General features: G+C 39.7%; 1 pseudogene; it reads right to left on the bottom strand.

Moving 5' to 3' along the window:
* Nucleotides 1-395: 395 nt before the first annotated feature.
* LOC102273697 (tubulin alpha-1C chain-like) lies at nt 396-4,603 on the bottom strand (annotated as a pseudogene).
* Nucleotides 4,604-14,052: the final 9,449 nt, after the last annotated feature.

The following is a 14,052-nucleotide window of genomic DNA, read 5'->3' as shown; positions in this document are numbered from 1 at the left end:
GGCGAAAGACGACTTAGGAAAGAGAGAGGTCCTCCTAAAATGATTGAAGCAAAGAGTGAGATGGAGGTGGGCGCATGAACCCAGAAGCTTTGATTTTCAGAAAAAGCAGAGAATTTAACCATTTTGTGAGCTAATCGAAAGCAACTTTTTTTTTAATCATTTTTTCACATTTTGATCATTTATTTATTTATTTGCCTCACTTATGATTTTATCACCAGTCATCATTTCAGGTCTAAGCAAAATAGACAAACCCCTTAGCACAGTACAGAGAAACCACTTGAAACGCTGAGCAAACGATCTGATGGAAATTGCCAGCCTACTCCATCCCAAACTGGCCTTCAATAAGTAAATATTTACTATGACACAGCGTGACCTTGGAAGTGGAAATATCACCTTTATTGACAAGATAGGGCCACAGTGGGCAGCTCCACCGAACACAAATAATACAGTCCCAAGGTGAAACTGCAGCAGGCATGGTAATACTCGTCACCCTCATCATCTCCCTCAGCACTGTCGGCTCCAGCCTCCTCACAGTCCTCCTCAAGGGCAGCCATGTCCTCATGGGCCTCAGAAAACTCTCCTTCCTCCATGCCCTCACCCAAGTACCAGTGAACAAAGGCACGCTTGGCATACATCAGGTCAAACTTATGGCCCAGGAGAGCTCAGGCCTCAGCGATGGCTGTGGTGTTGCTCAGCATGCACATGGCCAGGTCTCCACCAGGTACCACAGTGGGAGGCTGGTAGTTAATGTCAACCTTGAAGCCAGTGGGGCACCAGTCCACAAACTGGATGCTGCGCTTGGTCTTGATGGTGGCAATGGCAGCATTGACATCATTGGGAACCACATCGCCACAGTACAACAGGCAGCAGTCCATGTATTTACCATGGCGAGGGTCACATTTCACCATCTGGTTGGCTGGCTCAAAGCAAGCACTGGTGATCTCTGCTACAGAAAGCTGTTCATGGTAGGCTTCCTTCCTTCTTTACTTTTTCTTTCTTTCCTTGGACTGCTCTGGGTCTCGGTTGCTGCTCTGGTTGCTGGGGCCAGGGCTGCTCCCTGGTTGCAGTGCATGGCTTCTGGTTGCCATGGCTTCTCTGGTTGCAGAGCTTAGTCGCTGGGGAACACGGGCTTCCCAGGGGCTATTGGTGGTGTCTCCTGGGTCCTAGAGTGTGCAGGCTTCAGGAGCTGTGGCTCATGGTCTTAGTGGCTCCACAACATGTGGAATCTTCTCTGACCAGGATTGAACCCAGGTCAGCAGGCAGATTCTATCCACCATGCCAGCAGGGGAGTCCCAAAAGCAAATTCTTTATATAAAGCTGCACCACCCGGTGTACAAGGTCTTGGGTCTATGATTTTCCCCTAATTCATGTATGACCTCTCACTTTAAGTCTTACAAACTCCACTGAGCTGTAAGCTACATAAGGCAAAGACTTCCTTATTCACCTTTAAATCCTCAGCTTCAGACTTAATGCTGGCCCCGTGATCAAATGAATGTTTCATGAATTAATAATTCCATCTTTTTTTTATAATTTTACTGGAGTATTGAAAAGCAGAGATATTATTTTGCCAACAAAGGTCCATCTAGTCAACGCTATGGTTTTTCCAGTGGTCATGTATGGATGTGAGAGTTGGACTGTGAAGAAAGCTGAGCCCGAAGAATTGATGCTTTTGAACTGTGGTGTTGGAGAAGACTCTTGAGAGTCCCATGGACTGCAAGGAGATCCAACCAGTCCATCTCTTTAGAGGTCCAACTCTCTAAAGGAGATCAGTCCTGGATGTTCATTGGAAGGACTGATGCTAAAGCTAAAACTGCAATACTTTGGCCACCTCATGCAAAGAGTTGACTCATTGGAAAAGACTCTGATGCTGGGAGGGATTGGAGGCAGGAGGAGAAGGGGACAACAGAGGATGAGATGGCTGGATGGCATCACTGACTCGATGGATATGAGTCTGAGTGAACTCCAGGAGTTGGGATGGACAGGGAGGCCTGGCGTGCTGCGATTCATGGGGTCGCAAAGAGTCGGACACGACTGAGCGACTGAACTGAACTGAACTGAGAGGTTATCATACAAATTGAATAAGTCAAAGACAAATATTCCATATATATTTATAATAATCTCTTCATTCTTTGAAGCCCACTAAAGCAGAATATTCCTAACCTCCTCTGGTTTGGTAATGGTCCATTCAAATATATTTTTGCTCAATTGAGCTCTTTAAATTTTTGATATGCCCTGGTTTATCTTTTACCAGTTCTGGTGTCAGAAGAGTTAACAAAAGGAAAGCCTTGAAAGCCCCCAGGAGTAACATACACATATCGACATCTATAAGTAACATACACATATAGACATCTATAAGTAACATACACATATAGACATCTATAAGTAACATACACATATCGACATCTATAAACCTGAAGACACATGCAGAGATCTTATAGCTCTTTTTTTAAAAAAATTAGCCTTGAGACAAGTTCAATAATGCAAGTATCACTTAGTCATGAGAGAAAAGTTGGATCCAAATTAATTCTGGTGGATAAAATAAGGTTACCTGATCAGATAGCTAAAGTTGCTACAAATATCTGTGGGGAATAGTTCTGGAAGCCATCAAAAACAGAAAATCCTTGATTTGTAATGTCAACAAGATCATCATGACACCTACTTAAAATTTAAAAATAAATAGTTCCCTGCAATGATGAAGACCTAAAGAACAATTGTATTTATAGGAATAAAAGTTAATGTAAGAGAGACAAATTAATAAGCTTAATAATATCCCAGTGGTCAGGATCATAATGCAAGTTGAAAATAAATATAGTATGACAGGATTTTTCTAATATTGTTCTTTATGCTTTATAATTTTTTAAGAAAAACTACATAACTCTTTTTTAAAACAAAATTTCATAGTTTTCTTAAAATTGAAGTAGATTAGGAAGATATAACTTAAAGAAAAAGCATCACATTCTATAGTAGATTAAATGTAAAATGCAATAAACTTACCACATGTAAGACTTAAATAATTGCTTGCCCTGTTACTCCAAAAATGCAGTCTCATAAACTGGGCTGAAGAAACTGAACAATATTGTTGCAGAAATTTGAAAATGACACACAGACTTAAAATTACACATATCTTCAAACATAGAGAAATATTTGTCTGGAAATTAGAAGTAATATTAGAAAGTAAATAATGAAAATTAAAAGACACTCCTTGGAAGGAAAGTTATGACCAACCTAGGTAGCATATTCAAAAGCAGAGACATTACTTTGCCAACAAAGGTCCGTCTAGTCAAGGCTATGCTTTTTCCAGTAGTCAAGTATGGATGTGAGAGTTGGACTGTCGAGAAAGCTGAGCACCGAAGAATTGATGCTTTTGAACTGTGGTGTTGGAGAAGACTCTTGAGAGTCCCTTGGACTGCAAGGAGATCCAACTAGTCTATCCTAAAGGAGATCAGTCCTGGGTGGTCTTTGGAACGACTGATGCTAAAGCTGAAACTCCAATACTTTGGCCACCTCACGCGAAGAGTTGACTCATTGGAAAAGACCCTGATGCTGGGAGGGATTGGAGGCAGGAGGAGAAGAGGACGACAGAGGATGAGATGGCTGGATGGCATGACTCGATGGATGTGAGTCTGAGTGAACTCCGGGAGTTGGTGATGGACAGGGAGGCCTGGTGTGCTAAGGTTCATGGGGTTGCAAAGAGTCAGACACGACTGAGCGACTGAACTGAACTGAATGAAAATAAAGTGGTGCACTTTCACTAATTAAAATTTGTCATAATTTGTAAATATTTTGCTGTATTTATTTATGTTGCATGCAGAAGATGAGTAATAGAAAATGTAAAAGAAATAAACCAAAATCTGGGTTTTGTTAGTTATGGTTTAGAAAAATATAGTGAATCTCTCATTTTAGTTGTGAATACTGATTTTGGTATGAATCTGATCATATTCAAACTTTTCCACCCAATGTTTCTGCATAGATTATAACTAACATTAGTGCACCTTCATTGAAATTTATTGAATTTCATATATTTCAGTACTTCAAACTATTGAATTTATGTTTTCAAGCCTAGTGCAACATTTTCACTAGAATAGCAATCGTTTGAGTACAGAGGCACTGTTGATCTTCTTTAGTGCTTTATTCCTAACTCTTAGAGTAGGGACTCTGTCTGCATATGGTAGATACTCATTAAATATATGCTTAACAAAGGAATGTTTGGGGTCTTTCTTATGGAAAGGTGTGTGAGATTATTTCTTTCCTGGAGACATCGATGCCATGAGTTGTTGAATTCATCTGACCTAGATTTTTAAAGCAAGATCAAGTGAGATTTCTAAAATGAGAATGATAACAATGATGATATTGCCATCATCATAATCATCAACAACTATGAGAAACGATTACTAAGGGAGAAGTTTGTGGAGGTTAGTATATTCTATTTTACTAGTCATTTCTCAAAGACTGTCCTATTTTAGTCATGCAGAAAATATTGCATTTATTTTAAATAAGAAAAAATAGAAATCCTGAGAGGCTAAGAAACTTACCCAAGGTCACGGGGTACACAAAGATAAAAGCAAGCAAGCACATCCAAACCTGTTTGCTTTTTATACTCCATCATACTCTTTCTCACTTCGGCACGTGTTAGTCACCCGTCATGCACGACTCCCTACTCCAGGACCCGATGGTCTGGGTTCATGGAATTCTCCAGGCAAAAATACTGGAGTGGGTCGCCATTCTCTTCTCCAGGGGATCTTCCTGGCCCAGGGATCAAATCTGGTCTCTTGCACTGCAGGCAGATTCTTTACTGTCTGAGCAACCAGGGAAACCCTGGCTCAGACAGTAAATATTTGGTATATTTGTCACCAATAATATTTACATGATTGCATAGTATTAATAGGTATATTAATGGTTGATTATTCAATTCTAACACTGCTGAAGAGCTTTATTTTAACTTCATTTTCTTTACATTTTAATATAAAATGCTTCAAATGTATCATAAATATGACAGAATCAATATCAAGCTTCAACACTAATTGGAATTTTTCTGTAATGGTTTCATCTATTCTCTTGTTTCTCTTTTATAATTGTCTGCTGCTGTATTTTAAAACAAATTCTAGACACTATGACATTTCTTTTGCCATTTCTTCTCTAAATGTTTCCAATAATACCTAAACAGAAATAAATGCAGACCCTTTATTCATAACCATATGACATTTTCACACCTAAAATTTAAAAAGGCTTCTTACTATTATTTAATGTCCAGTCTATTTTCAAATCCTCCCTATTATCAAAGAAGTCTTTAGACAGTTGGAATATCCAAATCAGGACCTAAACAAAACATACTGACTGCATTTGATTGTTCTATCTCCCAAATTCTTTCAGACAGAGCAGGCTCATCTTGCCTTTAGGCTTCATATATTCTGTTGATGAGAACTCAGAAGGAAAAGCTTATACAGATTTAAGTTCAGTTTTTTTGTGGGCAGAGTGAAACAAAGACGGTCTCAAGGCTGCTGCTTTGTACGTCACATCACATCACATCATCGACACATGAAGTCCTGCTAATATTGGCCAGTGGGCTGATTAGAGAAAGAAATAAAGAAATGAAACAAAATACTTTGTATATAATATTTGGTTGGAAAAGTACTTATTCACTACCCTGAAAGTTGATTATTAAATAGAAAAAAATTAAATCTTTACCCCCAATATAAATAAACTGTATTTAAGGGCATGACCTATGTTGAATGGATGAGGAAGAGTTATTCTACAAAATGACTAGAAGACTCCACTGGTAAGATGTATCTGGTTAATAACAGAGGTTTTCGGCACATGTCCCCTCATAAATATTTTCAATATTTCGTGTCCATCAAGCTCATGGATTAAGTTCTTCCACAGTCTATGCTGCTGCTGCTGCTAAGTCACTTCAGTCATCTCCGACTCTGTGCGATCCCATAGATGGAAGCCAACCAGGCTCCCCCATCCCGGGGATTCTCCAGGCAAGAGTACTGGAGTGGGTTGCCATTTCCACAGTCTATAGACCTTCATAAAAAGCAATTAACTTGAAATTCAGGAAAAATTTACCACGAAGATGTTCAAAATCAAATATTTAATCTAATTTCTTATATCACTTCCAGAATTGGATCTTAGATATATGCAACTGAACACATACATGTATTAATTTTGAATGATCATACACACTGGCCTATAAAGTTTTCGGATTTTGTTCACCTTTTTATCACTGTACGATAAATATCATTATAAAGTTAGATATCTAAAGTACAGCTAAAGCTATGTGTCTGAAAAAAGTAACTTCAGCATTAGAAACAAAAGGTAGACTGTAACATTCTGTCTGACAATTATTTAATTGCAACCTCAGTCTCCTGCCAGAAATTCAAAAGCTGCATTTTTACCCACACACAAGCATGTCACTTTATCACATAATACTCCTATAGGGTAATAGTCATATTCAGAAACTAGATTCATTTCAAGCCAAAATAGTTCTTAATATACATACAGCCTAAATATCTGTGACTTAAGGTATTTGTATCTCTCTTAGTCTAATTCTATTTTATATACAAATTACTCATTTCAAGAACAGATGCCAACAACTTTTGCAGTGCACAATCCCTTAAAGAGCAGGCTTATCTTTAATATCCTCACATTAAATTCACCATCTATAGATTATATCTAAATCCTATCAGAAAGAGTAATATCTGTATGTGAATAAGAGTTTATTTAGATTCATAAGAAAAGCTTGAAGTCTTCAATTTTAAACTCAGTTTATTAGATTTCTTTCTATGCAGAAATGCCACGGGCTCCCTGAGGCAGGAACTGTTTCTAACTCATCATGAATCTCCAGGGCTTGGTACAGCGGAAGGATGTAATATATATTTGTTGAATAAATGCATTTTAACATAGAAGAATCTCTTACTTGTCTGTGAAGGTTGAAATTACGCATTAACCATTCTTGCCTTTTGGATATAAATACTCAAGCCAGAGCTCTTTTGATTCAGTCATTGTGCAAGTCTAGCCTATCCAACAAAGACAGCGCTTTCAATTCTACACGGTTGAGTAGTCTGTTCTTAGAATAGACTTTGAAGGGAACCATCAAGGATGTGATGATTGGACGGTGACAGTTTTTCCAAAGATTATATGTTCACACTGTCCTTGCTTTACTTTGTCAACATAAAACCAAATATCTATTCCTTTAGCTTTATTTATATTTATTCTACTCTATTATCAGTCAAATAAGAAATGGAGTGCTTATTATTTTTTGTAGGTTTTAATGAGGTTTAACATGATTTTCACCGACTCAATGGACCTGAGTTTGAGTGAACTCTGGGAGTTGGTGATGGACAGGGAGGCCTGGCATGCTGCAATTCATGGGGTCGCAAAGAGTCAGACACGGCTGAGTGACTGAACTGAACTGAACTGAACATGATTTTGTATGAATAAGCTATTTCATTTTTTTCTTTATATGTATTTATTTATATTTTTAATTCATAGAAATTGTCTAGTAATTTTAAGAATTATTCATTTCCTTTTATTTTCTACTTACAAAATCTTCACACCTGCAATTACTTCCATACAATAACTCAGTCTCCTCTTCTTTCAAATTTGTCTTCCGTCTTCTTTTGATTTTATTTTAAAAACATTAAAGAATAATCATCAAATAGCTTGTTTCCAGACTCCATGCGCTTCTGATTCACTATTAAGTAAAATATAGATTTTTGGCTAAATACCTATTATTTAAATATCCTATTGCTATTTTTCCAAGAGTTTTTATCTTTAAATCATAAGAAATGAATGAAAGTTTGGGTTATCTTCTTAAATGATACATTATAATATGCATTTTTATCTCTTAATGTGATACATATATGTGTCTGTGTCTGTGTACATATCCTTTATATTTTAGACAAATGAGCTCATTTTGAATTTTCCTGGGATAAACTCTGCTGCTAGGTTGAGATGGCTGATTACTTTAAGGAATAATTTACTTTTCTTATATTTATGAACTTCTCACTTAAATTCAGTATAAAAGAAGACACATTTTGTATGTGTGTTTGTGTCTGTCCTGTCTGCCAGATTCAAGTTAGAAGTATTTTTTATCTTTTTTATAATAAGGAAGACATAGTCTATAAGCTAATCGGAAAACAGGCGTATTCTTAAGGATTCCCCTCGTGTCACTGTTTTCCTGGATACTTCGTCTTTTTTCAAATACTAAGTGAAAATCTCATTTGATGTTCATAGCTCAAAGTCATAATGTCCAGTATAAGTGGTTACCTAGTGTATATCTCCAAGATTTAATCTTTTCCCTGTGCTTAATTCCCTGATCCTGAAGCATCAGATATTTTCCTTGAAATGTTGATAATGGGGTCAGCGGGGACGTCTAAAGTCATTTTGGAAATCTGCGGGGCCACAGGGCAGGGCTCTGATAACATAGTTCAGGAAAGAAGGCTGCAGATCTCTGGCTTTGTTGGCCCCGAGCTGTGTCCTCACTGGAGTGATGGTGGCCCAGACAGAAGCAGAAAGAGGCTGCAGAGTCTGCACTGGAGGAAGCAGCTCAGATAATCCCAGAGGGTAACGTCCACACCGTGAGATTACACAGGAGACAGAAACTGCTGACAATGATTAAAACTATATACTCTTGCTACTGCTACTGCTAAGTCACTTCAGTCGCGCCCGACTCTGTGCGACCCCATGGACGGCCTCCCACCAGGCTCCTCTGTTCCTGGGATTCTCCAGGCAAGAACACTGGAGTGGGTATATCCTCTTGAAAGAGTATTTACTGAATATTTGTCAAATGGCGCTATGTTCAGAGCTGCAGTTCTTTCTGAAACTATATCTGCATACACAATCCTGTATGTCCTGCTCACGGCGCCAGTCGTCTCCTGTCCACACTGTCCGCGCTGAGCTCGCGGTAGGCACGGTGCCAGCTCGGAGGCTGCAAGCAAACCGGAAGCTCGGAGGCCCTGCAGGCATGTTTCCTCTCTCCCCCAGCGGCCGACCCAGTGCCCACGGCCAGGACGCGGCGGGAACGCTGTCTTCCGGGTGGAGCCCGCGTGTGCAGAGCGCACGGAGACGCCCAGGGCCTCCGAGCCAGCGCCTCTGGGCCGCGTGCCCGGGCCGGAAGTGATCCCAGCCGTCACATCTCAGAACAACGGCAAGAGCCAGGGGCCGCGGGGAGAGCCGACCCCGCATCTCGGCTGACTTACTCTTCCGCCATAACGGTAAAGCAGTGTTTAACGTGTGTGAACGATTGGGCTATTGACAGTCAAAATAACCAAACTAATTTTAGTCTTACCACAGACTCTAATCAGTTCTTTCCACCATGTATGTTTCTTAGAAGAACATGTGACTGATACTTTTTCAGGAAATAAAGCATTATTTCCAATAGAATCTTTTCTATATACAATCTGTAATCTTTTTCAAAGTTCCATTTTACTAACAATAATTTAAAGTTCTTGATGGTCCCAGTTGACTTTCTCTGTGGATCATAATGCTTTGTTATTTGATATACTGATGCATAGCATGATATTAGTTTCAAGTGTACAACATAATGATTCGATATTTGTATATATTGTGAAATGATGGCCCCAATAAGTCTAGTTAACACCTATCATCATACATGGTTACAAAACAGGTTTTCTTGTGATGACAACTTTCAGATATAAAATATGCTTAACTATAGTCACCATAGTCAAAGGGCTTCCTTTGTGGTTCAGCTGGTAAAGAATTTGCCTCCAATGCAGGAGACCTGGGTTCAGCCCCTAGGTTGGGAAGATCCCCTGGAGAAGGGAAAGGCTACCCACTCCAGTGTTCTGGCCTGGAGAATTCCATGGACTGTATAGTCCATGGGGTCGCAAAGAGTCAGACACGACTGAGCGACTTTCCCTTTCCTATGGTCACCATGCTGTACATTGCATCTCAGTCATTTATTTTTTAAATGCAGCTTTGTATCTTTTGACCCACTTCACTCATTTCTTCCCACCTCCCAGACTGATGCTAATTATTATTCAATGACAAAAGTCCAAGCATTAATTTATCTTCCCGTACTTTTCCCACATAGGAAATTATGATGATTCTTTCATGTTATTTGTATTTATTTTTAATCACATTCATGCTGGGATCATTAACAAAATGTTTTAGATTATGGGAATTTATTGATATTATTAGTAGATAAATTATCTAAAGCTAGAGAGAAAAATAAAAGTATCAAAAACCAACACAAAATACAGACACAGAATAGTAACAGTGAATGCAAGTTTTTTCATTTTATCTCTGATAGGACTAATGCTAATAGGATGGTTGTAGATTATTCAGCTAAAGTTCTCTCTACACCAAAAAAAAAAAAAAAAATGCATTAACAGAGAGAGGGACATAGAATAAATTTCCTTTCCTATTTTCTATTCTCTTCTTTTGTGTCACTCCCCAGATTCTTTATTATAAAAAAATCACTCTGCAACTGTAGTCCCTGCAATCTGTTGCTTTGAAAGTTAAATAATGCACAGTGGGACTCTATATTTTCAGAAAATGAAGGTCCTACACACTCAGCAAAACTGTATAACATTTTGCAGATCCCCTATCTTTAGCATTTTTGTTATTGCATTTTCTGATGTATTCCTAGAATATGCTTGTTACATATTAGGTTTCCTATCTCATCTCAAACCCTATTTACATGAATAGATTTATGGCATTTAAAGTAGAAACCAGAAATTTAGCCCAATGTATTTCATCACATGTTATTTAACTCAGATACCTTATCATATCACATGTATCAGAATAAATGCTCCTAGATGGGTTCTATTTAAGAGATCCATTTTAAGTATTGGTACAGAGAGAGACGGGGGGCAGGGGAGAGGCAAAGAGACAGACATGGATTCTATTCCCATTTGAATATAAGATTATATTTCACCAAATTTTAGAGTTCATTTGGAACCATAGAACTAAGCAGGATAAGGAAAATGTCAGCAAAATAAAACACGTTTACTGACTTTACCTTCGAAAGTCACAAAGTAGGGTTTTCCAAGCATGGACACTTTATCCTTATCTTTTAATACTTTCATGACTGTGTTTAATCTTCTAAACTCAAGATGGGTAATTTTATATCCATTTCTCTGCCGTATCCAAGTCATTTTAGAATGTAATGGTAGGAAGGTGAAGAAACACATTTTCTTTTCTTGAAGGACTTTATTGGGCACTCTATATAACATCTCATTTCACCATGATAAAGTCAGTAGACACTGTAGTTGTTTTTGAAAGATGCAATTAATGTTGCCTTCGGACCAGGTGGTATATTGGAGAAGGAAAGGAGACTCCGAAGTAGGCAAAGAAGGAGTGTGCCCTCAAGAACTTGAAGGAGCCTCAGGCCTTCTGTGATATGATTGTGTCCATATTCCCCTCGCCAATTTCTTTTGAGCTCTAATGAAATTATTCCTTACTTTGAACTTCCTCTTCCAGCCCATCTTCCATGTGCGTAATGAAGACATCTTTCAAATCTATAGATCCACATCATCGCTTTTTAAAAAATTTCCACATTTCCACCACATGAACAAAGTAAACTGTGTTCACACGACCCTCCATTACATGCGGCACCTGGCAGTCCGCCCCTTCCTCTCATTCATTCATTCAATCAGTAAGCAAACATTTTAAATGTCTACACTGAGAAATTTTAGCATAATGATTTAGAAACGGGCTTAGGAAGTTGTTGGGGGCCAGGGTGAGGCACTCCGCCCGTGGCAAAGGTCATGAGGAAGGAGGCTCGACATACGCAAAGGTGGGATCGAGCCTCAGGAGTCCCCCTGGAAATCCTCGAGCATCTACCTCCATAACCAGAGCCTGCCTACTTTACTACTTTGTGCTCTCCCCTACACCTCTGACTTTATGGGGGTCTGTCCCCCACCACCTCTTTCGGAGAAGGAGTTAACTTAGAGCTCCAGTTAATAATAATTCCTGGGCGTGATAGTGTTTCAACCTACAAACTCCTCTGAAGGTTCTCTAGCCTGCCTGACAGGCTCGTCCGGCCACATGTGATTGCTCACAGCCTCCCAACCGTGAGAGGCACGAGATGCTTTAAACCTTCTAAAAACAGGTTCCTTAGAAAAGTTAGAAAACCATTAGTATAAGTATAGTGGGCTGATTAGAAATTGTATTGGTGAAGGGTTTTTCATTTGTTGAGCCAATGTTTGTTGCTAAGTCTCCACATCCCCTGCCCTTACACACATTAATGAATATATAGAAGAAATAAGTATTAACCTTTGATATTAATCACATTAGACCTTAGGCTAAGTAAATTCTTTCCTTAATTAAAACCCACTACACCCTCACCCTATAGGAATGTAACTTTATCTGTTACCTTCAGAAGGTGGAGTCTTTTTTAAGAATAATCACCCCTGGAGAAATAAGTGTCCTGGTTGACTGACCACTGTCACAAGGAGAGGGTCATAAATTGTCAGCTGGCCCCTTGGCCAGAAGATGATGTAACACCCCTAAGACCTCTGTATACATTTGTATGAAGCACCTGACTTTGATAAAAGTCAGGACTGCTGACCCCACGTGACTTTTGCATAACATCTCAGTGTATAAAAGTAGACCATGGAAAATAAAGAATTGGGATCAGTTTCTTGAAATACTGGTCTCCCCATGTCGCTCTCTCTCTCAAACTCTGGCTGAGTTTCCATCTGGAGCGCGGAGCCCACCATGCTTACTAATTATGCCTGGGCTTCTAAGATCCGACCAGGGAGGCCTCAGTGTCTCCTCTCCTTTGGGAGAACGGAAGGGCGCCTGCGGCCTACGTAAGTGGTGCAAGCTTCTTGTCTTGAAGTTTTATTGGTTCCCACGTAAACCAAGCTACTCAGCCTCTTTTCTCCACTGAATTTTCCTACTGAGCTATCCTCATTCTATTACTCTTTATGTCTCTAATTAATATCTAATTGAAGCTTTGTATCCTGATCCTCGCCGACGCCGTCCCCGCTTCGAACTCCCTGGATCAGCCAGGGCTGGACCTCGGCAGGAAGCAAACCATTATATTTTTTAAAGTTACTCTGCCTAACATCTGTGTGAAATTGAATCAGCAACCTAAACATCCCAAGCCTCTGCTTCATCACTTATAAAATGAAACAGGAATAAGCTCTACCATAAACCGGTATATGAGGACTAAACAAGACAATCAATGCAAATATATGGACTATAATGCCTAGTACTATGAGAGGACCTAGTAAATGCAGATTGTTGTGGTGTGATGGGCCTGGTTTCCAATGGATCACTGGGTGTAACAGACTAAAGAGAAGCAAAAATGGATGCCAGGAGTGGAGTGGAGTGAGGGGCCTTTCGTGACAGACAGGGCAAAAGGTGATGGTTAGTTTCGAGTAGAATCATAGAGTGGAAATGGAGAGAAATGAGCGTGTTCACAAAAAAGTTTGAATTTAGCATGTAAGATTTGATGAGAGATCAGTTTCCTTTTTGGAATTAGGGAGAGGAGATGTGAAGGATTATTTCCTTTTTTTTAAATTTGTGTGATAGGATGAAGAAGAGCTAGGTTTGAAGGGAAGCCAGAGCAGGTCGAGTAGAAGGCCCTGGAACTGGTCTTACACAGCTGGCTGAATCTGATATGCCCCCGGGTCATCAGAGGAAGTGTCCAGCAGGCAACGCCATTCACGGAAAAGTGTAGCTGAGGAAAAAGCAGCAGGAGCCAGCCTCATCGCTCACCAGTCAGGACCTGCAATGGACGGCCCAACGACGCTGGTCTGTAAACTTCCCGTAAGTTTTGAAACCTTGTCTTATCATGGTACCTCTTCTTTCTAGAACGTTCTTGCCCAGTCTTCTTCACCTGGATCCCAGGTTCCCATCTTCCTCAGTTGAGAGGAAATCCCCTCTCATAGGCTGTGTCGTAAGGAAGGCTGGTCAGTCAGCAAGCTTATTTTCACTACAGTTCTCAGCTTCCCCTGAGGATCCATGTCGTCACTAAACATGCCCCACCTAGGTCTCATCTCCTCCCCAAAAAACACCCCCAGATCTTTCTGTCCAGCGGCCTGTCTGCCACAGAGAGCTATCAACAGACTCTAGGGT

Source organism: Bos mutus, chromosome 14 (genome assembly GCF_027580195.1).
Source record: "Bos mutus isolate GX-2022 chromosome 14, NWIPB_WYAK_1.1, whole genome shotgun sequence".
Lineage (NCBI taxonomy): Eukaryota > Metazoa > Chordata > Mammalia > Artiodactyla > Bovidae > Bos > Bos mutus.
Note: the sequence above shows the minus strand (reverse complement) of the source record. Positions and strands in the feature narration are given on the sequence as shown.